This window comes from Carlito syrichta, unplaced genomic scaffold, assembly GCF_000164805.1.
Source record: "Carlito syrichta isolate Samal-C Ts95f unplaced genomic scaffold, Tarsius_syrichta-2.0.1 Scaffold317361, whole genome shotgun sequence".
Lineage (NCBI taxonomy): Eukaryota > Metazoa > Chordata > Mammalia > Primates > Tarsiidae > Carlito > Carlito syrichta.
The window spans coordinates 357280-384912 of NW_007261457.1; positions in this window are offsets into that span (position 1 = coordinate 357280).

Here is a 27633-nt window from a genome sequence, read left to right on the forward strand (position 1 = left end):
ATTAGATGCAGAAAAAGCTTATGTTAATATCCAGCACCCCTTGTTGATAAAAACCCTCGAACATCTAGGCATACAGGGAACATACCTCAAAATAGTAAAAGCCATCTACAAGAAACCCACAGCCAGCATACTCCTAAACAGACAAAAATTGGAACCATTTCCCCTGAAAACTGGAACCAGACAAGGATGCCCACTCTCACCCCTCCTGTTCAATATAGTATTGGAAGCCCTGGCTAGAGCAATCAGAGAAGAGAAGGTAATTAGGGGTATCCAAATAGGAAAAGAGGAAGTCAAGTTATCTCTCTTTGCAGATGACATGATCGTGTACCTTGAAAACCCAAGAGAATCTGTCAAAAACCTCCTTACACCATTAAAGGACTTTGGCAAAGTCTCAGTATACAAAATAAATGTACAAAAGACAATCGCATTTCTTTACACCAATAATAAACAAACAGAAGCCCAAATAAAAAGCACAATTCCATTCACAATAGCCACAAAAAAAAAAAAAATGAAATGCCTTGGCAGCTTCCTAACCAGAGATGTGAAAAACCTTTACAATGAAAACTACAAAACACTGCTCAAAGAAATCAAAAATGACACAAACAAGTGGAAAAATGTCCCATGCTCATGTATTGGAAGAATCAACATTGTGAAGATGTCCATCCTACCTAAGGCAATCTACAGATTTAATGCAATACCCATCAAATTACCAGCAACATTCTTCTCAGACCTAGAAAAAACAATACAGGAATTCATATGGAAACACAAACGACCAAGAATAGCCAGAACAATCCTCAACAAAAAAACAAAGCAGGCGGTATCACATTACCAGACTTCAAACTTTACTATAAAGCTACGATAATCAAAACAGCGTGGTATTGGTACAAAAACAGGCATATAGACCAATGGAATAGAATTGAGATTCCAGAAGCTAAACCTCAATTTCTCAACCAACTCATCTTCGACAAAGCCTCCACCACCTAACACTGGGGAGAGGAGAACCTATTCAGTTAATGGTGCTGGGAAAACTGACTGACCACATGCAGAAAACTCAAACAAGACCCCTATCTGTCCCCATACACAAAAATTAACTCTAAATGGATCAGAGACCTAAATGTAAAACCTCAAACCATAAGAACCTTAGAAAATGCAGGACACACCCTTATGGAAATTGGAACTGGCATCCAATTCCTGAACAAAACCCGAAACCCACAGGCCATAAGAGATAAGATAGACAAGTGAGACCTCACTAAACTGACAAGCTTCTGCAAAGCCAAAGAAACCATCAAGAGAGCAGGAAGACAGCCCACAGACTGGGAAAAAGTATTTGCCAACTCCAGGTCCGACAAAGGCTTAACATCTTGGATCTACAAGGAACTCAAATGTGCTGAAAAGAAAAAAACAAACAACCCATTATAAAGTGGGCAAAAGATATGAACAGACACTTCTCAAAGGAAGACATCTGAGCAGCTGACAGACACATGAAGAAATGTTCAACCTCACTAATCATCAAGGAGATGCAAATCAAAACGACACTGAGATACCACATAACTCCAGTCAGAATGGCAATTATCAGTAACTCAAAAAATATCAGTTGCTGGAGAGGGTGTGGTGAAAAGGGAATATTCCTACACTGTTGGTGGGAGTGCAAACTGGTGCAACCTCTGTGGAAAACAGTGTGGCAATTCCTAAAAACTCTAAACATCAACCTCCCATATGGCCCTGCAATCCCCCTACTGGGAATATACCCTGAAGAACTCAAATCACACTACCAAAAAGATACCTGCACATATATGTTTATCACAGCATTGTTCATAATAGCAAGAACCTGGAATCAACCATACTGTCCATCAAAAGAGAATTGGATTAAAAATATGTGGTACATATACACAATGGAATACTACACAGCCATAAAAAAGAACAAAATCATGAATTTTGCAGCAACCTAGATAGAACTAGAGTCAATAATACTGAGTGATCCCTCACAGAAACAAAGATCTGAGTATCACATGTTCTCACTCATAGAGCGACTTTGAACATCCACTGTAATACTATAAAAAAAAAAAAGACTGACAGCGGTGGGAAACTATGGGGGGGAGGGGAAGGGAGGTGGGATTAATGGTAGTCAATATCTGTCTGGGGATGGGGAGACACCCCTTATCAACAAGGGTGCCTGAACGAAGCATATTTGTATACCTAACCCTAAACTGTACCCCACAATATCAAAATAAAAAATATTGATATAAAAATAAATAAATAAATAAATAAAGACTTACCCCTCTTTGTTTTTCCAAAAAGAAAAACGTTGGGTTATATTTTTTATAGGCTATTGGGGAAAGCAAAGAAGAGACTAGAGCTTGCACTGAGGAATGATGAAAAAGATCCCATGGAGGAGTAGGGAGAGCTGAAACCTGGCAGCCCAGAGACGGGATATTATAAGGGGCACTATTCAAGTGTGCAGGAGCTGTATATTATGTTGATGTCTTTGCCAGCTGATCACCCAGCCATTCCAGAGTGAAAAACCTTCCTGTGCCTCATCTACCTTTTCAGGAATCTCTGTGGATATACTCCGGCTCTCATAATTGAAAAAAGGGGCCCAGCAGGATGGTGAGGATAACCTTCTCTGTGGGCTAAGGGTTGAACTAAGGGAAACCTACAGGTACATTCATTGAGATTTCAAAGCATTTTTATGCCTGGTGGTTAAATATAGTTTGCAGGATAATACAGCACAAAGATTGAAGTCAGACTATTCTGACCTTGAACCCTGGTGCTGTCCTTTACCACTACATGCCTTTTTCTCTAAATTCCAGAGTAGTTGTGAAGATTAAAAAAGATAATATATGTAAATTATCGAGAATACTGCCTGGTACATAGCAAGTACTCAATAATTGTTAGTTTTTATTGTTGCTTCACTTTATATAGTGTGAACTGAATATTTATATATCTTCAAAGTATATATGTTAAAATCCGAGCCCCCAATGCCAGAGTATTAGGAGGTTGGAACTTTGGGAGGTGACTAAGTCATGAGGGCAGAGCCTTCACAGGTGGAAGTAGTGTCCTTACAAAAGAGACCTCAGATAGCTCCTTTGCCCCTTCCACCAAATGAGGACTCAGGGAAAAGACAGCTGTCTATGTGCCAGCAAGCAGGTCCTCACCACCTATTGCATTACCTTGACAGGTCTCTGGAGCTCTGGGCAAGCCACGATAGACATTGGTAATTTACGATCATGGCTAAGAACAGTCCTATACTATGCAGGTTTCATGAAAGCTGGTTTCCACCAAGTGAAGACACAGGAAGAAGACAGCTGTCTATGTGCCAGCAAGCAGGTCCTCACCAGACACCAAACCTGATAGCATCTTGATTTTGAACATCCCAGCCTTCAAAACTGAGAGACAGAAATGTTTGTTGTTTAAGCCTCTCAGTCTATGGTATTTTTGTCGTAGCAGCCTGAATAGACTAAGACAAAACAGGGCCCATAATTCAGTAAGAAATTTATTTGGGGTCTCTGTTGTCTTTATTACACAATTATATTGATAAGAAACTAGGAATTAAGTTAATAGAAAAAAGCAAGTGTGTTTGTTACACATTTTACATGTAGAAATTGGAGAATAATTTGAAAAATGGAATAATTTTCATGACTATATGAGTAAATGACTTGCATATAAAATAATAAGTCATGCAGATTTTTTTCTCTAGCCTTTTATATAAACCATACAAAGTTGCCATGCTGTCACTCCTGGGCAAGAACCACTTAAACCCAGGCAAGTTTTGGCAGACCGTTCCAAGCTACTGTGTGACACACTGCTTATACCTCAAAAGTTGTGGTTTTTAAACTCCAACATTCCAGCCTGTCCCTGCCTCTGGTACTGTATGTTTGACAATATATATGTGTCAGTTATGACTCAAGCTTGGGTTTCCTTGGATCTTTTGAACATGAACCTATATCATTATTTGTCATGACCTAAGATTTTACCTAAATACAAATTCTATTCCTCTATGTGATTTCAGACTGGATGCATCAGCCCCCGCAACCCCAATTTTTCTTCCTGTTTAAAGTTCTGTATCATCCTTTCTTCCAGAAGTTCTTCCCTAATGGCTAGAGTTTCCAAGCTTTCACAGAACCTATACTTATTTGAAAAGAAGGGCAAATTTTTTTTATTGAAGACTAACACATATACAAAAATAGAAAACTTTGCAAATCACAAATGTTCAGCTCTTCAGATTTTCACAAAATGAACACACCTGTGTAACCCGTATCCAGATTAAGAAACACTCACAATCCCTCTCCCCTTCCCTAATGGAGAGTTACTAGCTTAGTCTGACCCTTATTTTCTTTAATTACAATTAAACAATACTGACTTGTCTTTATCAGAGTTCTTTGCTCTACACTGTTTGCGTGATTCATTCATATTTTTGTATATGGTTGTAGTTCATTTATTCCTGTTACCATATTTATTTCTTTATTTGATATAACATGATTTATCTACTGATTTTATTATTAATGGATACTTGGGTTGAATCTAGTTTTTTGGTCATTAGAGATATTGTTGCTTGAGTCCTTCAGTAAATACCTACGCATTTCTGTTGCTTGTGTTCCTAGGAGTGAAGAGTTGGTTCATGTGATTTGCGAATGTTCAGCTTTCACTGATACTGACACCCAATTTTCCAAAGTGGTTGCAATAATGCCTGCTACCACCAGTAGTGTATGGGAGTTCCAGGTGCTCTTCATCCTCACCTGGATGAAGGTGTTTGGTATTGCGAGGGCCTTTTCAATTCACTCATTTATGATGTACAGGTCACTTGCCTGCCTCCCACTGTATTGAAGACAGTTTTCAGGCTCCCAGCACCCCCCAAAATTCACACCTCTGGTCCTACCTATTGAATGCACTATCGGTAAGGAAGTGGCACTACACATCATATAGTCTCCTTGGACTTCCTATATTTAGCTTTCCTTAACTTGGAGCTATTTGATATGAATAGTCACAGGCAGGTAGTCTCAGATACATGTATACACCCAGTGCTAGTAGGTGAACATGCAAATTTTATATGTCTATTTCAAAAAATCTTGCCATATTAGAGTCTAAAATATGAAGAACCCTTTGAAATGCTTAAAAAAATAAAGTGAATGGGGAATAATATTAGAGAACTACTTCCTCACAGCAAGAAGTATGACTTCAGTGCCATAATATTGAAAACATCATAGAGTAAAAATTAAAGCTTAATGCAAGTATATGATATCAAGTCCCTATAAGATCTGCTTCCTATTAAATTTACCCAAAAGAGAATTCACTCACATTCTTCTTCCTTTACTAGAAAAGAGATCACATAAATTCTTAGGTATTCAATTCCCTTTAAAGCATTTCTCGGTGCTAAATTCAACTTTTTCCAAAAGCAGAGGACAGAAAAGACACTTCAAAGAAAGCAGTTCAGGTAAGACATTCTGTTCTTTTCAAATCCATTTCATATTCCTGTATTCTTTTTTACTTAAATGTTTGAGCACCAATTTAATACATGTAGAATTATAAGAAATTAAATGGAGGACATAACATGCCTGGTTTCAAATAATCTATGGCTTATCAGAAATAGATAATTAATACTCATAAAGAAAACATTTATTTGTAACTCCCAATTCTTCTCTATGAAGAAAAACATTCTCAGTTTTCTATCTTTTTTGGATAAAGAACAGCATTGTTCACTTGAAACGCTATAATAACTACAGCATAGCAATCTCAAAGTATTCTTCCAGAAACAAGTTTCTCCCTCAATAAGGAGATTTCCATCTACTAGTTTATGCACAATTATGTATTTTATTTTATTTTATTTTATTTTAAAAATCTGGTGTGTGTGCTCTTTTTTGCAAATAAACAAAAGCTAGGAATTTCTATGTAAAAGATTTTTTTCCTCTCTCTTTCTGTCCCTCCTTCTTTCTTTCTCTCATTATGAAAGTTAGGAAAAATGGGCAATGGATCTGAATTCCTCATATAACTCAATATTCCAATTTGGATGCAAATTACAAACGTTGCACAAAGGGTCATTTTTACCATCAGGAGTTCAAGAATATATTTCTTAACTTCAAGTCATGATTTCGAGAGCTAAGTTTAGGCTTACTCAAAATTATTTTCCCTTTGCAGGGTTTTTTTTTTTTTTTTGTCTTTAATAAAAGAGAAATGCATTATGCTATTAATTAAAATTAAATGTTTATCTTGCAGATACCCATAAGTCTATTAGACTCCTAAACTACCCTTTGTCGTTTTTAATTGACTTTTTCTAGACTTCATTTAACCACACATACACAAGTCACTGTTCCCCCCTGAGTCATGCATTTAGGTCCTATTAACACTAATGGAATTTATATGCATGCATGCTGGGGGAAATAAGCCCCTTAAACACCTTTTTAATGGAACAGTTTTGTTTCTTTCCATTTCTCTTCACACTCCTCTGTTAGGACTTTCTCTTACCAATCTGTGCTTCCAAATAATGTCGTTCTGATTTCTTTTTCAGCACTTTTACATTATTCTTTACTGAACTCCTATGCTCAAAGTAGGACTTGACTTCCCCTCTTTTACTGATCATTCCTGGAAAAGGCAGCATGACTAAATCATTACTACTGTATTAGATTTTCTGGTTTCCGAGTGAAATTCAGGTGTTGCTTTCGTTCCAGTTCTTTACTTTCCAGAAAATATATTTAACCCACAGACTATGTTTTATACTCCTGAAGACCCGACTAGCCAGGAGCCAATTAAGATAATGAATATTTACCCAGGAGACCAAAGATTTTTCCACATTAACATGCAAATAAATAGTAACATTTTCAGACTCTCCCACTTTATGTTTTGATTTGTTTACACTAAAGAGAGTTTTTTTTGTAAGTATCTATTACATAAAGACTTCAGCAACATACTCAACTTTAGAGCAGTAAAGTATCAGGAAAACAAACTATGCCTTTGGAACCATAAATCTGCAGGAAACAAACCACCAATGCATATGCTAACAATCATATTTTTGTTTCGCTCGTAGAAACATATTATTCCTTATTGTTCTTATAATAGTTTTATTGAAGGACTTTACAAGCCAGCTTAGTTTGCTTCTCCTTTGTCAAGTGAGAGGCTAGATAAAACTGTTATGACTAAGTACCTAGCAGAGTGCCAGACATATAGCATTAATTTGAGTCACCTGAAATAGCCATTTTGGTAAGTCAAAACTATTGTATGTTTTAAAAATATTTTGTAGGGCCAAGCACAGTGGCTCACACCTGTGATCCCAGAACTTTGGGAGGCTGAGATTGGCTGATTACTGGAGCCCAGAAGTTCAAAATCAGTCTAGGCAACATAGCAAGACCTCATCTCTACAAAAAATAAAAATAAATTAGACGGGCATGGTGGCACACACCTGTAATCCCAGCTGCTTGGGAGGCTGAGGTGAAAGGATCACCTGAACCCAGGAGGTCAAGGCTGTGGTGAGCCATTATCATGCCATTGCACTTCAGCCTAGGCAACAGAATGAAACCCTGACTCAAAAAAATTATTTATGTGTATATAATAGATATATGTATCTTTTTCAAAACATCTGTTAAAAATGAATGAATGTCTGAACAAATGAATAAAGTCTCTATCAAGTCTAGAATTGTTTTCTACTTTCAAAAATAGAAAAAAAATTTCTGTTTAAAAAAATAGAGTAGTCTAAGGTAGTAAAAATATACATTAAGCAGTGAACTTTGCCCAGTTATTTAATGAAAGAAAACTCTAACTGACTAGTCTCTGTTGTTTTCAGATTCATTTTTTTGGCATAGCTGCAGAATACAACAAACCTGATGTTAATTGCCACTCTGAAAGTAAGCTTCAATTTATATTATGAAGAGTGAAATTCTGATATACTTGAGCATTTGGACAATAAAATTGCTATGTGAACTATCCAATAGTGTATGCAGAAAGAAATGAGGATAAACATATGAAAAACTGAATATGTAAATATGAAAGAAATGAATCAAAATGATAGCACATTATTTAATTGTTCAGTAAATAACATACGGATATCACGATAGTATAACTTGCTTGAGTTACTCCAAAATGTCTAAAAATATAAATGTCAACACCAATAGGAACAACTCAAACTACTGAAACAGATTCTGGCTGTGAAGGGGGACCAGAGTTGGGAAGGGATGAGGGGAGAAGACTGCTTTTCATTATGACTTTTACAACCTCAGGAAGGCCCCTCCATCACTCACCCCACAATACCACGAATTCCAGTGTAACTGAATGAATTGGTCATGGGTTACCATGCTCTAAACTAGACTTACCCCAATTATTTTGCTAACTTCATAATACTGCAACCCCCTATTATCATCCGTTGAATTTTTTTACTCAATTTAGAGTGTTCTATGGGGTTTTATATTATTTACATTTTTAATATGTGCATATATGAATATGATAAAAATTAAAATTAATTTAGAAAAAGTTGAATTTCCTACTGAGCCTATCCAAATTTTACTAATTTTTATTTATTTATTTTTTTTAATTGAGGTCTCACTCTGTTGCCCAGGCTGGAATGCAGTGACATGATCATTACTCACCACATCCTTGACCTCCTGAGCTCAGGCGATCCTTCTGCCTCTGCCTCCCCAGTAGCTGAGATTACAAGCATGCAACACCACGTCTGGCTAACTTTTTTATTTTTGAGAAGATGAAGTCTCACTTTGTTGCCCAGTCTGGTCTCAACTCCTGGGCTCAAGCAATCCACCCACCTCAGCCTCCCAAAGTGCTGGGATTACAGGGGTGAGCCACCACACCTGGTCCAAATTTTATTTTAAGGCACTCAACTTCAAGAAGGTGAGAGGTAATAGTGAGAAAGGAGAGGCCCCCTCCTAGGTGACTTTAACTTGACTTCCCAAACTTACCTTTTCTTCTCCGATTCTTCCCTACTTCCAGCCACCTTTTCCTCACAGCTGACTGGAGGGAGTGTGTGGGGCACTTCAGGTGAAATGGGCAGGAGGAACAGCAGAGGACAAAAGCATTCAAGTTCCTTAGTTTTCCTGCTGTAAGCCTCAATGCAACTTCATTATTTTGCCATTACATTTTGCATTCATGCAATCAAATAACCTTCATTATATTGTAGTGATATAAAAAGCATGAAAAGGTAATAAAGTTTATGAAAATTGACTCTGTATTCTCTGACTTTCAAGGTTGGAAAATTTAAACTTTCTGCAAAAATGTGCCTACACAGTTTTTTCATTAACATATTCTCCATTATGTCTAATTTATTATGGAAATCAAGTATTTGCCAGGACAATTAATCAGATCAAATAGTTTTGGGCACTTCCTGGAGCTGTGAGGTCTGGAGTCTTTGTATACAAAGGTGACTATTATACGTGAAATATGGTATTTAGTAGACACTTAATCAGAAAAAGCTTTTCAGTTCAGTGCACTGTCATCTTGGAGTTGAAAGAGGAACATAATTAAATAATAACTTTTAACATTAGCCCCTTGATGCCTCAGGAGAGAAATGTTTCCAAATGGCAGGGGACAAAACAGAAGAAAATAATTTAAGTGGGGGAAAAAAACAGATTAGATAATATTCAGAAAGAAGCCCTAAATGAGCCCATCTCTAAGAATGTATTTTTTGTTGGTCAGAAGTGGTGACCCACCATGCTAGGCCAACTGGGAGCCTTCTGAGTGTGAAAACCCACAACACACCAGAATGACCTTGAACCCAAGTTCCAGTGAAGTTCCAAAGTGCCAGCACCTGACATTCTCCTACCACACCACTGCTACCTCCAGACTGTTGTTCTAAATGGCTCATTCAAAAATCCTTTTTCTATGAGACCCACGGGGACTTTTTGTAACCATTTTCTCAGAGAATAAACAAAGCATAGTGTGATTAGCAGCAAGAACTCCTGAGCTATTTGCCTGGGTTTAAACCCCAGATTCCCCACTTATTACACTTGTGACTTGGCAAATTATTTAACCTCTCGGGATCTCAATTTCCTCATCTGTAAAATGAGGGTTATGATAGTCCCTGTTTCACAAAGTTTCTATGAACATTCAATGACTTATCACATGTAACAGAACAATGCCAGGCATGTAGTTAGTAAGCACTTGTAAATGCCAGCTGTTATTGAACAGACTGAACTCAGTAGGTTCTGTCTCTATCTCTCTCTTCCTCTTTCCCTCTCTCTCTCACATACCCACTCATACACAAACACAGAATTCCTGTAAATTCAATTTAAGAACTTATTTCTTCCTGGATAAAATTTTGAACCAGTTCTATAATTTTTTTGTAATTTTCAAGATGACTCCAATCATTCTCTGTCCCAAGAAATTATATTAAAATATCCAGTCGTATAAAACCATTAATGGATTTAATATAGAGAATTTCCTCTACCCCACCTTGAAACCCTTCCTACCTGGAAGGCTTTGAGGTTCAGATTGGGTGAGAGGGGATGTGAAAGTTCTGATTTTGCTCTCCCTCCTTCTCACCAACTACCTTTCCTTTCTTCTCTCCCAGCATCCTTATCAGGGGCCTTGCCCCTTTCAAGACCTTTACTAGGAGAAGTGGGAATTATGGGAAAACCCTCAGTAATGATTGTCATGACTGGTATAGTTGTGACTTGGCCCTGGAGCACTCTGGGCTTGGCAGTTGATTTTCTTTAGCAGAGTGGGTTTTGAAGTTTTCTCAGCAGTTTTTTTTTTTTTTTTTTTTTTTTAAGGGAAGGGAACTTTTTCTCTGGCTGATCACTAATAACCACAACTTTAATCCTCCGGGTATTTGGTAGTCCACCCAGACTCTCTCTACTGAGGCTCTATCACTATCTAAATGGCCCTCTTGGCAGGATGATTTTAAGTTGACCCTAGGCAAAGTCCACTCCTTTATACCAGATTCCCACAGTTTTACTTGCTTCACAGGAAAATTCATGTACCTTTGCCTTGCATGAAGGCATGGCTCTTCCTTAAGTCTTCTCAGTTGTGAGTCAGTATCATTAGGCATGCATCCTCAACTCCAGGGGACATGTGTCAGGTTTCCAGGTGGGCTCACTGAAGCCTCTCTATCCTAGATCATGATGGGAATTTGCACTACCTGAACAGGCCTCCTCCTTTCTCCAGTTCTGAAAAGACTGATCACATACACCAAAAATCTCTCTAAAGGAATCTTCTCTGCCAGTTTTGTTGACTGGCATGTAGCATGTCCCAAAGAGGCAATCCAGCACCTCCTTTGGTACATGGTGGCGACTGGGCATGTATTGTTTTATTCTCAACCTTCTGAGCCTCAAAGTTGTGATGTGAAATGTCTCCTTTTATATTGTGTTACATTTGCGTAAGAGTGTGTGTTGTTGTTGTTTTGTTTTTGCATTGGGATCTCACTCTGTATCCCAGGCTTGAGTGCAGTGGCACAATCACAGCTACTGCAGCCTTGACCTCCTACCCTTAGGCAATCCTTCTACCTCAGTTTCCTCTGTAACTGGGATTACAGGTGTGTTCCACCAAGCCCATCTTTTTTTTTTTTTAATTTTTACTCTGATTTGTTTTCGTTTTGTTTTTTAATAGAGATGAAGTCTTGTTATGTTGCATAGGCTGGTCTCGAACTCCTAGGCTCAAACAATTCCTCCAACTTTGGACTTCCAAAGTGCTGTTATCACAGATGTGAGCCACCGAGCCTGGCCTGTTAACACTTGTTTTTAACTATTGCTCACTTCCAAGCCACTCTTCACATTCACTGAGGTCTTCAGCTGCTGAATCAGTCTTCTATACCCTGATGCTTCTTTCAGTGAAGGGATTTAATTTATGTGAATTTAAATTTACATGCCTGTGAAACAGAGGGTATGGATAGTGAAAAGATAAAAAATAACTTGAACAAAGCCTGCAGTTCTATGACCAATCCTCTCAATTAATTGACAACCCTGTATAAGCCCCAGCTGCAGTGAAGTCTGCTATTTCCTAGGACGTAGTCTATTCCTAAAGTGCTGTCATACTATGAGCATCTCTCTTTACTGAGCATGAGTCTATTATTTAAAGATATATATTTTTCCTATATACAGCCCCTAAACGCAAGCCAAAGTGCACGTGTTCTTAAAGAAACACTGATCTTTTCTAATTTTCAGGGGAAACTGAAAATTAACTTGTGTCAAAAGAGAGAGACAGAGAGACAGAGCAAGAATAGGTCACCAACTTGTTTTGTTTAGGAACTTCCTGGTTTTAGTACTAAAAGTTCCATCCACTAGAAAGTCACTCAGTCCTGGGCAAACCAGTAGGGTCCAGTGTGGCGGTTAATTTTGTTGTTAACCCGAGCAAGCTAGGGGATACTCAGATACCTGAAAAAACCTTATTTCTAGGAGTGTCTCTGAGGTGTTTCTGGAAGAGATTTGAATCAGTAGACTGAGTAAGGAAGGCTCTCACTAACGTGGGTGAGTGTGGACATCATCCAATCCACTAAGGGCCTGAATAGAACAATAAGGCACATGAAAGGCAAATTTACTCTCTCTTCTTGAGCTGGAACATCCATCTTCTCCTGTTCTTCTACATTGAAGCTCCTGGTTCCAGGGCCTTAGGACTCCAGGACTTACACCAGCTCCCTCTAGTTCTTAGTCCTTTGACCTCAGACTGGAAGTCACACCATTTGATCCCCTAATTCTCATGCCTTTGGACTCAGGCTGAATTATACCACTGGTTTTTCTGGGTCTCCAGCTTGCAGATGGCATATCGTGGGACTTCTTGTGTTCCACAACCAGGTGAGCCAAGTTCCCTAATAAATCTCCTCTCGTGTATCTTTCTATGTAACCTATTGGTTCTGTTTCTCTGGAGAGCTCTCACTAACACAGTCCAGGCAGCTGAAGGAGCAGAGGTTCTTGGAAGAGTGTGAGGCTGGGCCTGAGCACAACTCAGCCCAGGCTCCAGCTCTCCTCAGCGCTGCTCTCTCCCAGTTCCCCTTCTGCCTTTCTCATTGCTTTTGCTGAGGGTAAGTGAGAGAAAGAAAAATAAACCCTAGATGAGTCTTGACTTAAGCCAAAGGACTAGAAAGTTGGGTTACTAATATTTTATTCAAAGTTTTAAAAAAAAGTATTTCTAGAACTTTTTACTGTGTATTTCTCAAAGACTCTTTTATACCACAAGGAGAAAAAGGAAATGAACCACGAATAGAAAAGTGGTCTGCCCTTAGCCACACAACAATTACGGGGAAGATCTACAGTTTCCTGTTCTTGGCCTAGCCTACTGAGTCATTTTTCTTAGTAAGCCTATCTGGGCTTCAGTTTTATTTTGTTTGTTTTTTAATCTTTAACTTTTAAAAAAGAAATAATATATTTTCTGTCTAACCTACTAGGTAATGATGATGCTCAAGTAAGAAAAATGACACAATGCATGTGAAAAATCCCTTCTCAGACCTCATTCGTCTCGGCTCTAGGCCACTCATGCTGCCAGCTCATTTTGGCTTAGTTATATGCTTCTTCTCTCTATCCCAAACAGTAAGACTTCATTGTCCAAGATTCCTTAGCATTTGTTTCCTTGTGCATGTCAAAAGAAAACCAAGTTATATGAAAACAAGGAAAAAAAAAAAACTTGGTTAGTGAAAGAAGGTAAATAAGTCTCCCTCTCCTTCTAATTTACATCATGGGCTTCCTTTCAGAAGGAAGGCCCCACATTTTCTGTTCCAGAAGAGTTGTATCTAATGGCAGCAGTTTCACATTAGGTAGGAGGTGATGGTTTGAAAATTTTTAAAAAATAGACGGAAATACTATTTGAGAACAGAGAGAACTTTGGAACATTTCCCAAAATGGCACTAAATCATCTGTCACTGATTCCACCAACTCCTAGTTAACACCCTAAAGTGATAGAACAAAGATTCAGAGCTAGAAATCCAACTGATTGATCTTAGTAGTCAAGTTGAATGGAGCAAGTGAGTTTTCTCCTACTTCTAACATCTTTACATACTAACATGATTTTCTAAAATTATGGCCATTTCCAGAGACAATCAAAGCCAAAACCAAAACAATAAAAATAGATAACATTCTAAAATTATAAATATGTATCTGAAATTTCCACTTGAAAAGCTAAACTGAACCCAGGCTGGGAATATTAATACATGATATTGATGTCAGCAAGCATGAATTAATCAGTGAGAATGATTGAGATATGGGTTCAAATGTCTACAGTCACCTTTATAATTTGTGCTGGTTATCCTTCATTTACCTAACAGATCTATTCTGTAATAGGAAACACCGTCAGGAGATCAGAGTGTGCTAGAGGAATGAGAAATTTGGGAATACATTCTGGATCCCCTCTTATCAACTCTGTCTTCTTCCCTGCCAGGTCCTGATTTCACAATGGCTGGTGACTTAGGTCCAGAGTTCCTGCCGAGTGAGCCTTGTGGCATGCTACAGTTTTCATCAGCCTTCAGTAAAACCATTTCCTCCACTTGCCCCTTCAGGCCTCACGGTTTTAACAGCTTCCTGGTGATGCTAGTCCTTAGGTAGTCACAATTTCTTCTTGGTTCTCCTAACCATGCCCAGTCACCCTCTGTAAAAGTCTCTCCATTAAACTCTTTTCAATTAGCCCTTTTAATTGTATTATCTGCTTCCTGCCAGGAATTGACTGATACATGTACAAGTGGCAAAATGGAGAATTAAGGAAACCTCTAGGCTACACAGGTATTAAAAAAAAAAAAACTTTCATCCAAAATTTTTATAGAAAGTACCTCAATGCTTCATTCTTTTCCATATGGACAGTTCAAGAATCAACTCCTAGGGCTGGGTGCAGTGGCTCATGCCCATAATCCCAGCATTTTGGAAGGCCAAGGTGGGAGGATTGCTTGAGCCTAGGAGTTTGAGAACACATAGTGCAACATAGTGAGACCCTGTTTCTTAAAAAAAAAAAAAAAAAAAAAAAAAAAGGCCGGGCTTGGTGGCTCAGCCTGTAATCACGTGCCTTTGGGAGGCTGAGGTGAGTGGATTGCCTGAGCCCACGGGTTCGAGACCCGCCTGGGCAGCGAGACCTCATCTCTACAATCAATCAAAAAATCAGCCGGGCATGGTAGCACATGCCTGTAATTCCGGCTACTCGGAAGCCTGAGGTGGAAAGATCGCCAGAGCACAGCAGGCGAGGCTGCGGTGACCGGGAGCGGCCACTGCACTCCAGTCTGGGCGATCGAGTGAGACTCCAACTCAAAAAAAAAGAAGAAGAAGAAGAAGAAGAAGAAATCAATTAAGTAATAATAAATTACAAATATTACTTTCAAAACAGTTTCTTAATTTTCCGTAGTTTTTTTATACAGTTCTTTAAAAAATTTTAATTATAATATAAAACTTTTAGCTATACTCTAAAAGATTGCTTTCACTTCTTAGGGCATTATGAAAGATTTCATTTTTGTATAATACCAAAAAGAGAACATTACATGAAAAACAATTTTTTTTCATTCCAAAACCGGGGAGTGAACCAGGGACCTATTATGTGAAAAATTTTAGCTAAAATACATACAAAGGCATCTAACTTTGTTGTTCTCAAAACATATCAAAAAAGATGAACATAAATTCAAGGATACTGGAGTAGCTGAAGAAACCAAATGAAAACTTTAAATGCCAAAAGAAAAATAATCACTACAAGAGAATGCAGAAGCCATTAGACAATAGATTAATATCAAGAAGAAGTAACTATAAACCAACCGTATTTAATATGTCTTTATAACACTCTTTGCAGCTTAGAAAACGTTGCCATATATGTGGAAACTTGCTAATTGCTTTCCAAATACTCTTTCCTTTAGCCTTGGAAATAGAACTAGAACTCTGGGTTTTAGTTGAACATATAGTCACTAACAAAAACTAACAAACTACATTTCCCAGCTTCCTTTGCAGCTAGGAAGTAAGACAGGCAATAACTAGAAATGGCTAGGCAGACAGACAGGAGGGGCCTCTGGTAACAAAGTACGCTGACCTCTCAGGCTCAGCATTGGTAAACAAGCACCCTATGAGCATCTCAAACTAGAGCGTAAGTACTCACAGCTGGGATCAAAAAGCAACCAATCAGTTCACCATTAGGCCTCTACCTCCTGTCAATTGGTCCTTAATACTGACCAATCAGAACAGCTACAGTTCACAGCTGGTGCTAGCCAATCAACTTGAACTTAGGACTATATAAGCATCACGTTTTTGGCCCCAGAAGCGCAGCCCCTTTGGGTTCCTGCCACCGTGGAGTTTCTCTGCCCTTCCAATAAATTCTGCTTTCTCACTTTCCGTCTGTCCGTGTCCTTCATTCTTCCTGGGCATGAGACAAGAACCTCACCCTGAAGAGCTGCAACCTAAAGAGCTGCAAAAGATCATAGGAAATGTAATTTGTTAGCCATGTACCCCAGAGGCTGGCTTCCCAGCTGACGGAGCTGGCTGAACCAGGAGAGCAGCCGGAAGACAGCAAGTTTCTGACTGAGATACCCAGGGGGCTAGGCTTGCCAGCCCACCGAACCAGTAACACTCTCAGGGTTTGGTTTGCCAGCCTGTTAGAGCCAACACTCCGGGGGCTAGGCTTGCCAGCCCACCGAATCACAGCATTCTCAGGGCTTGACTTGCCAGCCCATTAGAGCTGACACTTCCAGGGCTAGGCTTGCCAGACCCTTGAGGACTCTCTCTGGGGTTTAGCTTGCTGACCCACTGACCTGACACGCTCCAAGCCCAAGCTGACCTGAAAAATCTGCATCATACTAGCTGAGTAACTGAGTTCTGGCGAATGAGATATGAGTACGGTCAGTGGAGCATCAGCGGAGCGTAGAAGTCTCAAGAGAGGTGTTCTTCCCTATCCCTCCTTTTTGTTAACTGGCATGTAGACAGATACTTGGAACTTAGACCAGATATTTTGGACCACAAGTAGATGTAAATGGCAGAGCAACCATATAGAAGAAGCCTGGGTTACTGATGATAGCGGATTTGTCAGCCTAACCCTGGACCACCTACCTCTGGATTCCATTCATGTGAGAGAGAAATCAATTTCCATCTTGTTTAAGTCACTGTTATTTGTATTTTTAAAAGTTATATAAAGCCAACCAAAATCCTGAGCTATATAGTTTATATTATCTTATTTAATTATAAGCTAAATTAAATTGTATAAAGGCAGAAGCCATATATTATTTCAATTCTGAATTCTCACAGTGCCAGCACTGGCACACACACACAAATTCCAATTAAACGAATGGTCTGGGCGTGATGGTTCACACCTGTAATCCCAGGATTTGGGGAGGCTGAGGTGGGAGGATTGCTTGAACCCAGGAGTTTGAGACCATCCTGGGCAACACAGCGAGACCTCATCTCTACAAAAAAAATTTAAAAAGTTAGCTGGGCATGGAGGAGTGTGCCTGTAGTTCTGGCTACTCGGGAGGCTGAGGTGGAAGGATCACTTGAGCACAGGAGGTGGAGTCTGTGATTAGCTGTGATTGTTTCACTGCACTCCAGCCTGGGCAAAAGAGTGAGACCTTTACTCAAAAAATGAAAAATAAAAATAAATAAGTCATAAAAACACCTTTTTTAAAACAAAATATGTATTGATTGCATGTTTCCCAAATATTAATAATAATAGAAAGTCACAAAAAGAGGAGGCATAGCACTGTGGACAAATGTGTGAGCTCTTGGACCACTCTGCCTGGCTCCAGTCCTTACTCTGATACCTACCAGCTGTGACTTGGAAACCTTCACCAAACTTCTCCCTATAATATATAAATAGAGAAAGTATGAATACCTCATAGAGCTTTTAAAAGAATTAAATGAGTTGATACATTTTAAAGCCTAAAACAATTACTGGCATTAGCAAATGCTCCACAAATGCTAACCAGAAGAAAATATATATATACATATATATGTATGTATATATGATTTTACGTGTATATATTTAGCCTATCCTTGTTATCTGTGCATTCTGTATCTGCAAATACCTACTCACTAAAACTTATTTGAACCTCAGTCAATACTCATGGGCTTCTGTGGTCATTTATGGGTAGGCATGGAGTCATGAAAATTTGGAGTCCACAATATACATATTCCCCATGGAGTTGAACAAAGTGACACTCTACCTTTGGTTTTTAGCTCTTATAATATCAATAAATGTCCTTTTCTCAATCCGTTTAATTTTTACATTTTTGTGCTTTTTGTTAGTAATTTCACTGTTTGAAATGGTCTTCAAATGTACCATTGAACTGCTGTCTAATAAACTTAAGAAAACTGTCTTGAGCCACATTTCTCCACGAGGCCACAGAGAAAATACATGTGTGAGATAAACTGTTCAGCCATGAGTTATAGTTCTGTTGGCCATGAGTTCAATGTTAATAAATCAACTATGTATTAAATAAGGTGCCTTTAAACAGAAACACATATAAAACAGGCTCTGTATTGATCAGTAGACAAAAAATGTTGTGACCAGAGGCTCATAGAAACCTGACTTTATATTTCCCCAAAGTTCAGTACTCACTCATTCAGAGTTTGCAGCAACTTTACAGAACACAACTACTAAAAATAATGAGAATTGTCTGTGTGTGTACTTGTCAGTACATTAAACAATAAGAAATTTCTTTTCTAGGACCAACTGATGACTGCTTTCAGTTTATATATTTTTGTTACATGAGTCTTTAAGTAGAGGACCTGGCAATCCTTTTCAGAGGGAAGAAAATTTCTAGATGGACCTAGAGGGTTAATAACACAAAGTGAGAAATTGCAAAAGCCAAAATAGACGTTTAGTTAAAAAAAAAAAAATTAACAGGTGGTTGATCCACCAGAGGATCAACTGGTGGGCCAAAGTGACAACCAGGAATTCCTGGATGAAAGCGTCTGTGTGGTTTTAAACTTCTGTCAAGTTGCTCAACCAAGATAAGACCACATGGGAAGTAAATTCACTACAGAAATTGTCTATATCTAGCACTGTAGTAGACAGTAGTCAAGTTCAGAATTAACAGTGGAGAATGGAGACAGAAGGAGTCGGGGTGATCTTTGAAAAAGAGAAAGCAGAGGAGAACTCTGAACTCAAATTTGCTGTTATAGTTATAAATTAAATAAAACTATTGCAGGGTGCAATGGCTCACTCCTATAATCTCAGCAATTTGGGAGACCGAAGCAGGAGGGTCACTTGAGCCCAGGAGTTCAAAACCAATCCAGACAACATAGTGAGACCTTGTTTCTACAAAAAAAAATTTAAAAATTAGCTGGGCATGGTGCCATACATCTATAGTCTCAGCTACCCAGGAGGCTGAGGCTGTGGTGAGGATCACCTAAACCCAGGAGGTCAAGGCTGTGGTGAGCTAGGATTGTGCCACTGTACTCTGGATAGCAGAGTGAGACTCTGACTAAATAAATAAATAAGGTGGTGTACTTCTCAAAATTATAAAGAAATTAGTTTTTGGAATTGGCAGACGTAGGTTGGAAACCCAGCTCCACTCTTTCCTAATTTAGGGATCTTGGGCAAGTCACTCAACTTTAGTTTCTTAATGATAAAATCTGGAGCTAACACCCACCTCAAAATACTGCTTATGTGTTTAAATATAGTGTGTGTATGGCAAATGCCACACTGCTAGGCATACTGTCAGTTCTCAGCAAGCGGCAGCAGTTACATATACTCCTAGGCTTGATCATTCTTTTCAATAGAGAAGAAACATGCATACCAAGATATGACTATCTTGGAAAATCTTTTCATCTATTTTGAAAAGAACATAAATATTTGGTGAGTTTCCATTCAATTATAATAATCATATCAGTACTTAATCTCTGTTCCTCTTAACATCGGAGGACCATGGCAAAAGAAAAAAATAACTTATTTTAAAAGTTTTTAACTGTAGGCATTTGGAAATCAGCTCAGAATACCTTCTTTTGAAGACCTTTCACTGAAGAGAGCATAATTTTGTCACCGAGTCCAAGGTTGATATTTATAGATTAGACATCTAATCAGAATATCTCATTCATTCATTCACTAATTTGTTACTTGTTAAGTGTTTATGATGGGCCAGATCCCAATGCACTGGAATTTAGCTATAAACAACACTCACAGGATCTCTGCCTTGTGGTCTTGGCAGGAGGGGAGAACAATAAAAGCATAAAACAATTACACAAACAACTGTATAACTATAAACATGATATACCTTAAGAAGTGTTACTCACACCAGGACATGTGATCCAGTCTCGGCATTATTACAAAGAAAGCAATCACGGAACTAATAGGTGATTCCAGAATAACAGTGGGAAGGAAGCATTCATCCTTCAGCAATATTTCCCAAAACTCTCTCTCCTCTGTTACTTATCTCACTCAGAGCCACAAAGCATCTCATATTCCATCCTGAGGCCATATCAATCTCTTTATTTCTACTTTCCCTTTTCCCACCACCCTGGTTTCTTTTCTATTTCCATTTTCCTCCCAAAATCCTCCTTAGGGATATCCCAAAATCCTCCTTAGGGATGGGAGAGTGGAATAAATAAACCATCACACTTTTTTAGTCACTGAGAGGGAAAAGGGCAGAAATATCTCCATACTAACTTTTATTACTGCACAGAAGGAAAACTACAGGGTTGAATCAAAGTGTTCAAATAGGAAGGCCTAACCAGTATGGAAAAAATGAGAATTCCCTGGGAAAATAACATGGAAGTTGAAACTGAGAGGAGAAGGAGCCAGTGGAGCGAGGGAAGAATAAGACATCATGAAAGGGATGGAAAGGAGCATGACGTTGAAGGAACACAGAGAAGGGCAATGTGGTCAGGGTTGAGCAGGAAGAGTGACTTGGGAAAGGAGGCTGGGGAGGCGGGGAGGAGCCAGATCATGCAAGTTTTATCCCCAAAGCAACAGGAAGCCACTGAAGAGTATTTACTTTATATTTATGCATATAATTATTCCTTATATTTTTCAGGTCACATTTTATCAGTATTTCTGGCTATACCCTTTTTTTTTTTTTTTTAGTTGGGGTCTCAATCTGTTGCCTAGGCTGGAGTGCAGTTGCACGATCACGGCTCACTGCAGCCTCGACCTCCTAGGTTCAGGTGATCCTTCTGCCTCAGCCTCCCAAGTAGCTGGGACTACAGGTGTGTGCCAACACATGGCTACCTTTTTTGGCTTTTTGTAGAGATGAGATCTCACTACGTTACTCAAGCTGGTCTCAAACTCCTGGGCTCAAGTAATCCTCTCACCTTGGCCTCTGAAGTGCTGGGATTACAGGCGTGAACTACCACGCCTGGCTGGTAATACTATTTTCTTAAAGCCTATGATCTTTTACTCTGAACTTCTCTCATTCACTATCATAACATAGTCACCAAAAGTTTGAGATGATCCCTATCTCAAATGCGAATGATTCCTGTCCATTCGTTTTTTTATACACTTTTCTTTAAAACAAAAATCACATAGAAAAATGTGACTGTATGCTACACTTATACACACACATAACTCAGTTCAAATTGCTACAGAGTAGCAATTTGAACTGAGGGGAGACCCTAAAAATAGAATTGGTTTTTTAGGGGGGCCCTTCAATACAGGCTTCCCCCGCTGGGTGAGTGTTCCAGCAACCCACTGGTATCTGGGCAACAGCTAGTGTTGTTGTGAGAGGCTACATTCAGCTTCAGTAAATTTTTTTGGAGATTCTTTCAACATATTTGTCCATTTCATGATGGATAATTTAGGAACGTACCTGCCCACACCACACCGAATGTTCAGCAGTTTTTGACCAAAAGTGGGCATGACTCCCATTCCCCACCCTCCCTATTCACACGATCTTTCCCTGAGAGACTTTTTTGTTTGTTTGTTTCTCCGGATGAAAAAAATCCCCAAAGGGAAACGTTTTGCAGATGTGGAAGAGGTAAAACAAAAAAAATGGCAGAAGCACTAAAAACAATGAGTTCAAACACTTTTGAGTAGTGGAAAATTGTCTCAATAGGCGTATTGCATCAAACAGAGTACTTTGAAGGTGACTGAAGTTTAAATATGTAAGAATAAATCCACAATTTTTTATAAATAAATCCCAGGCTTTTTGGGGTCCCCCTCACATGTGCTGAAACATCCCAGCTAAGATTATTCCAGGAAATGCAGCATAATGACAGCTCAGAATGTAGCTTTCCTTGATTATACTGTGAAACCCAAATGGACTCGTGACACAGGTTGGTTTTTAAATACATTTTTATCTACCTCTATGCTTGTAACAAAGATTCGCTTTCTCTGGGCTCACAGTGAATGACTGTGTTCAGCAGGAAAGAATCCAGCCTCTCATGCCATTCTTTTCCTAAACACCTGGTTATTCAGTTTTAACAAGGTGACTGGTTTCCACCATAACTCAGCTATTTTTCCACTTGGCTGGGCCCCTCCGGACCTTAAAGTAAAACGCTATGTAACATTAGCTTTCCTACTAATACTGTATGGGTTCCACCTACATCATGCCACTAATTTATGGGTGATACCATGAATAATGCCAATCTGTATTACTTCTTCTGCTCTTTCTTTTGAAATTGTTAGATATACCGAAAGGCAATATAATCCAGATTTTTTTGGTTCTGTGTTCTATCAACCCACATTTCATCGATGTATAAGCACAAGTAGAACTCTTACCCCTTTCTTGGTTTATTGTGTATTTGAAGCAACAGTGAAGTGAAAAGCTTTTCCAAGTTCCCTTATTTATAGGATTAGAATAATGGCTGTCATTTACCTTGCAGACCAAAGTCAAATATAACTAGAAGGAGGTCATTCCATAGTTGCAGTTACCCTTCCAAACACTGTTGAAATGCAGGGGAAGAATGGTTGCCATGCTGAACCCCCAGGTTACATATTTTATATGAGGCAGTAAAGAGTTTACCTGGTCCTTACTGAAATCATGCCTACTTAGAGAGCAGATGGGCTATAAATGCCAGGTAAAAAAAATATATACTGATTTTAACCATTCTAAATTAAATGGAGAATTTGGAGGCTGATCACAAAGTCCTCCTCCCTATCTGACTATGGTGGGAACAATATTATATACGTTGAGGTTGAAAAGAAAAACATTGTTCTTAGACTCAGGTGAACACACCCCCTATCCTGAGTCCCAGGCTATAGAGGGCCCCACTCTGGGTCCCCAGTTCCCACCCTCCCCATGTTACAAGTAGTCTGCTGTGCAAAGGGGATGTGCATCCCCAGAGCCTGCATCACCCCTTCTGAACCACTTTCTGGATTCCAGGACCCCAGAGCTCCTTCCCAAATAGTCCTCAACCTGCTTCCAGAGTTTCTAGACAAAAGGGCAGCTGTTGGCAAGGGAGTGTGGTTGGAGCCTGGCTATGTGAGTTGGGGTATCCAGGCATGTGCATGAAGACCCCTGTGGTGTAAGACGCAGTCGATGATGGAGAAGAAGGGTCCTGGCTTCTCCATGCCTTCATGCTCTGGTAGGAAACTCCAGGATAGGAGAAAGAACCTCTCTTATTGAACAGTGTGTTCACTTCATGTATCACTTACAGACATTCACATATACAATTTACAGGCCTCTATTTACATTCTTGCCCCTAAATTTCACAATTGTGAAAAGTGGGCCTTTAGAAGAGCATATTGAGTTCAGAGACTTCAGTAAATCGGGAAACTTTATAGTTTGCGAAACACCACTCACTAGAACTGTAATACAAAAGATGCGACAAGGAAGGCAGAGTAGAGCACCACCACTTAGATCAAACAGGAGCTTTCAATCCCTTTGTTCATGAAGCACAAGGAGCCAGAGAGGACATTCTTCTCTCTGCCGCAAGAATTCCATCTGTAGAACAGAGGCTCCCGGGCTGCCAGCTGCTGCTCACTCCCCTGCTGTAAGAATGCAGCTGAGGTTGAAAACTTGTCACCAAGTTGGAGCTAATATCCACCTGTCCCTCTTGTCAGTCTCTTTCTGTAAAGTCTTCCTGGGATTTAAAATCTAAAGCCATAAAAATGTGATTTGTCTTGACTCTTTCTAGAACTGCTACACACCGTGCATGCATTATATGTCGCACAATACAGTGTCTCTTAAAAATTGTGATATTTAAATAAAATAACAGCTGTACAGTACTAGGAACAACCATTGCATATATGCTTATTTAAATCATTGAGTGTGGATTTTATTTTTCAATTAAACAAAGAAAAAAGAGAAAGAATGATAAGAGGAGATATGTTCACAGTGATAGTTTGTACAAAATTATATTAATTCATTAAATTCATTCCTCATAAATAAAAAGTTAATATGTATAATTTTATATGTCATGAGTATAGGTTTTTTCTTCTATAGTAGAAAAGAAAATGCTTCTATATAACATGCATGTCAATATACCATTATTTTAATACTAATATATTGTGAATATATATACATCTTTCGTGGATTTTACTTCAATTTTGAAATTATATAGGAGGGGAACCAAAAAAAAAAAAAATCCAAATTCTCTCTTGGAGGACAAGCCCCTTGGAGGACATTTGAAATGTGTTCCTCCAGATCAAACGGTCAACCAAAGTCTTTATCTGGAAGTTTTAAGATGGTTTGTGTTACGATTTGCAGAAGACTTGCTCCAAGTTGAGGCAAACAGATGACTTGTTCTTCCATTATAATACTACACCTGCCCACACCACACTGAGTGTTCAGCAGTTCACCAAAAATGGCATGACCTCAGTGCCCCACCCTCCCAATTCACCGGATCTCTCACTGAGCCATTTTTTGGTTGCTGCTTCCTTGGATGAAAAAAGAGGTGAGAGCCGGGCTCGGTGGCTCAGCCTGTAATCCCTCGCTTTGGGAAGCTGAGGTGAGTGGATTGCCTGAGCCCGTGGGTTCGAGACCTGCCTGGGCAACTAGGCGAGACCTCATCCCTACAGTAAATCAAAAATCAGCTGGGTGTGGTAGCGTGCACCTGTATTTCCAGTGGAAGGATCGCCGGAGCCGAGCAGGTCAAGGCTGCGGTGGCCGGGAGCAGCCTCTGTACTCCAGTCTGGGCAACAGAGTGAGACTCCAACTCAAAAAAAAAAGAAAGAGAAAGAAAAAAGAGGTGAAACAAAAAAAAACAGCAGAAGCACTAAAAGCCATCAAAATGGACAAGTTCAGACTTGATGAGTTTGAGCAGTGGAAAAAGCATCTTGATAGGAGTATTGCATCAAATGGAAAGTACTCTGAAGGTGACTGAAATTTAAACAGATAAGAACAAATACACAATTTTTTATAAATAAATTCTGGTTTATTTGGGATTCCCCCTTGTATGAGAGCATGTCTGTCTTCTCATCAGATCGTTAACAGGAAGACATGATTATGATGCATGTAAAGCAACTTTAACTATTTAGAATAAAAGTATTATAAACATATTTTTCCTGTGTCTAAAATTGAAGATGGAATGTAATTAAATGCATAAGGCAAAATTCCTTTGAGATCTAAAACATGTCTCAGGAGGGTGGAGAAAGAGCCTGGCTCTGGCTCTGTATCAATGTAGAGTGCCACTGTGCAGCAGACCACTTAGGGAAATCAGGGATCCAGCTGGATCAAGGTTGGGGTACAGTTAGCAAGAGCCATTCACACCTTTTGAGGTCCCATTCTTATCCTATGGCTGTCTTGTTGCAAACAAATGTTGTTTGTGGTGTGGGTGGGTTTGTGTGTGTATGTGTGTTTTAACAACTTTGCAAAACAGTTATCTGTTCAAACCCTTTCAATAAATAATTCCAAAGAAGTCTGGGTACAGTGGCTCATGCCTGTAATCCTAGCACTTTGGGAGGCCGAGGTGGGAGGATTGTTTGAGCCCAGTAGTTTGAGACCAGCCTGGGCAACATAGCAAGACTATGTCGCCACAAAAAGTTAAAAAAATAAGCCAGGCATTGTGGTGTACACCTGTAGTCCCACCTACTCGGGAGGCTGAGGCAGAAGGATTGTCTGAGCCGAGGAGGTTGAGGCTGCAGTGAGCCATGATTGTGCCGCTGTACTCCAACCTAAGCAACAGAGTAAGACTCCGATAAACAACAATAACAGCAATAAAAACCTCAAAAGGAGAAGAGTAATTGGCTTCTACACTTTTCAGGGCCACACAAAGAAGAGGTACATGAAGTTAGGTATACTGTGTCGTAACTTTATTCATTAGAATCATACATAAATGGATTCCCTAAAGGACATCCTTTTTATATCCATTACCAATACTCAATGAAGATACAATAGGGGATAGTGTACTTTGCCATTGGAATAATTAAAACTCAAGAGAACAATAAGAGCCAAATGAGAGACTATAGCATTATATATCATACAGGCTAACACAGAATTAATAACACAGAGTTGTGGGGAGCAGGTACTTAATAGTCAACAATGCTCTTCTTTAGAATAAAATTGTTAAAGATAGTGTCCAACTGACAGATTCTGACTGAGCTAAAGAGAATGACTGAATAATGTGATACTCATTCAATCAGTGTTTGCAATAATCTTTAGAGATCTTTCTAATTGTAATGTTTAAGAAAGAAAACATATATTTCTATATTTGAGAGCTTAAAGTGGATATGCCTCAGGGAAAACACGCTGTGGACTTAGCCTCCTGAGCATATATCTTTTGTTTTGCTGGCACTGAGATCGGCAAACAATCAGAGAAAGTAACTGCCTTCGTTGACTCCAGGAAGCGTCGCTACTCCTGAAGCAGAGCTTATCAGTGAGAAATTGGCTAGGAACGTCATTTTTCAGTTCTTAGCATTTCAATAATGAAAAGTGACACGCATGCCACAGGCTGTGATTTCTAACTCCCCAGTTTGCTCTCTTCCATGCATACTACTGTTTCCTTTGGAGAGGAACTAGCAACAGGAAGCCAGTGGCTAAAGGCTAGTCCCTTTCAGTCACTCCCCCACTTCACACTCCTGGTCGGCTCTCACTCTGCCGTCTCCTTCTCCCTTAATGCCATGAAGCTCCCACATAAAACCTACACATGTTGTAGCCCTTTGGAACTCATAGCTCCACCTGGCAAGGCACCCCATCTACTTTTAAAATATACACTGTACTCGGGCACAATGTGAACACTCAGTACCACACATACGTGTTAAATGGTAATAACATCAACATTTGCTCACTGTAACCTCTGTGTATGTTCAAATAATACCGGCTACTCAAATTTCACTAGACGTGTACCTTTCTATCACCTCTACTGCACAGAAAGCTCATTCAAATTCAAGTTTCTGCAGCACTGAAACATGTTTATTTATAAGATTATTTTCCAGTTTGAGTGGAAAGCCAATTTACACATTCTCAATAATTTCAATAAATAAATAGACTGTATCCTTCCTATCGCGGTCTTTATTGAAAGTCTATTATTATATACAGCAAGACTGTTTTATTAATGTTGGCTGTGTCACATGTGGGTATATATGTGGATCAATAGATCAGATAGTGTCATTTGTTAAATGCTTACTCAGTGGCAGGTGATGTGCTAACTACTTTGTTCATTCATGTAACAAATATTTGTCAAACCCCTCTGATGTGTCAGGCACTGGGTAAGGTCCTAAGTATGTAACAGCTAAGAAAACAAACATGGCCTTGGTCCTCATGAAACTTGCAGTCTAGTAGAGAAGACAAACACGTTTTTTAAAAAAAAGCTTTGTCGAAGATGAGTTGGTTGAGAAATTGAGGTTTTGCTTCTGGAATCTCAATTCTGTTCCATTGTCTATATGCCTATTCCTGTACCAATACCAAGCTGTTTTGATTATTGTAGCTTTATAGTAAAGTTTGCTACC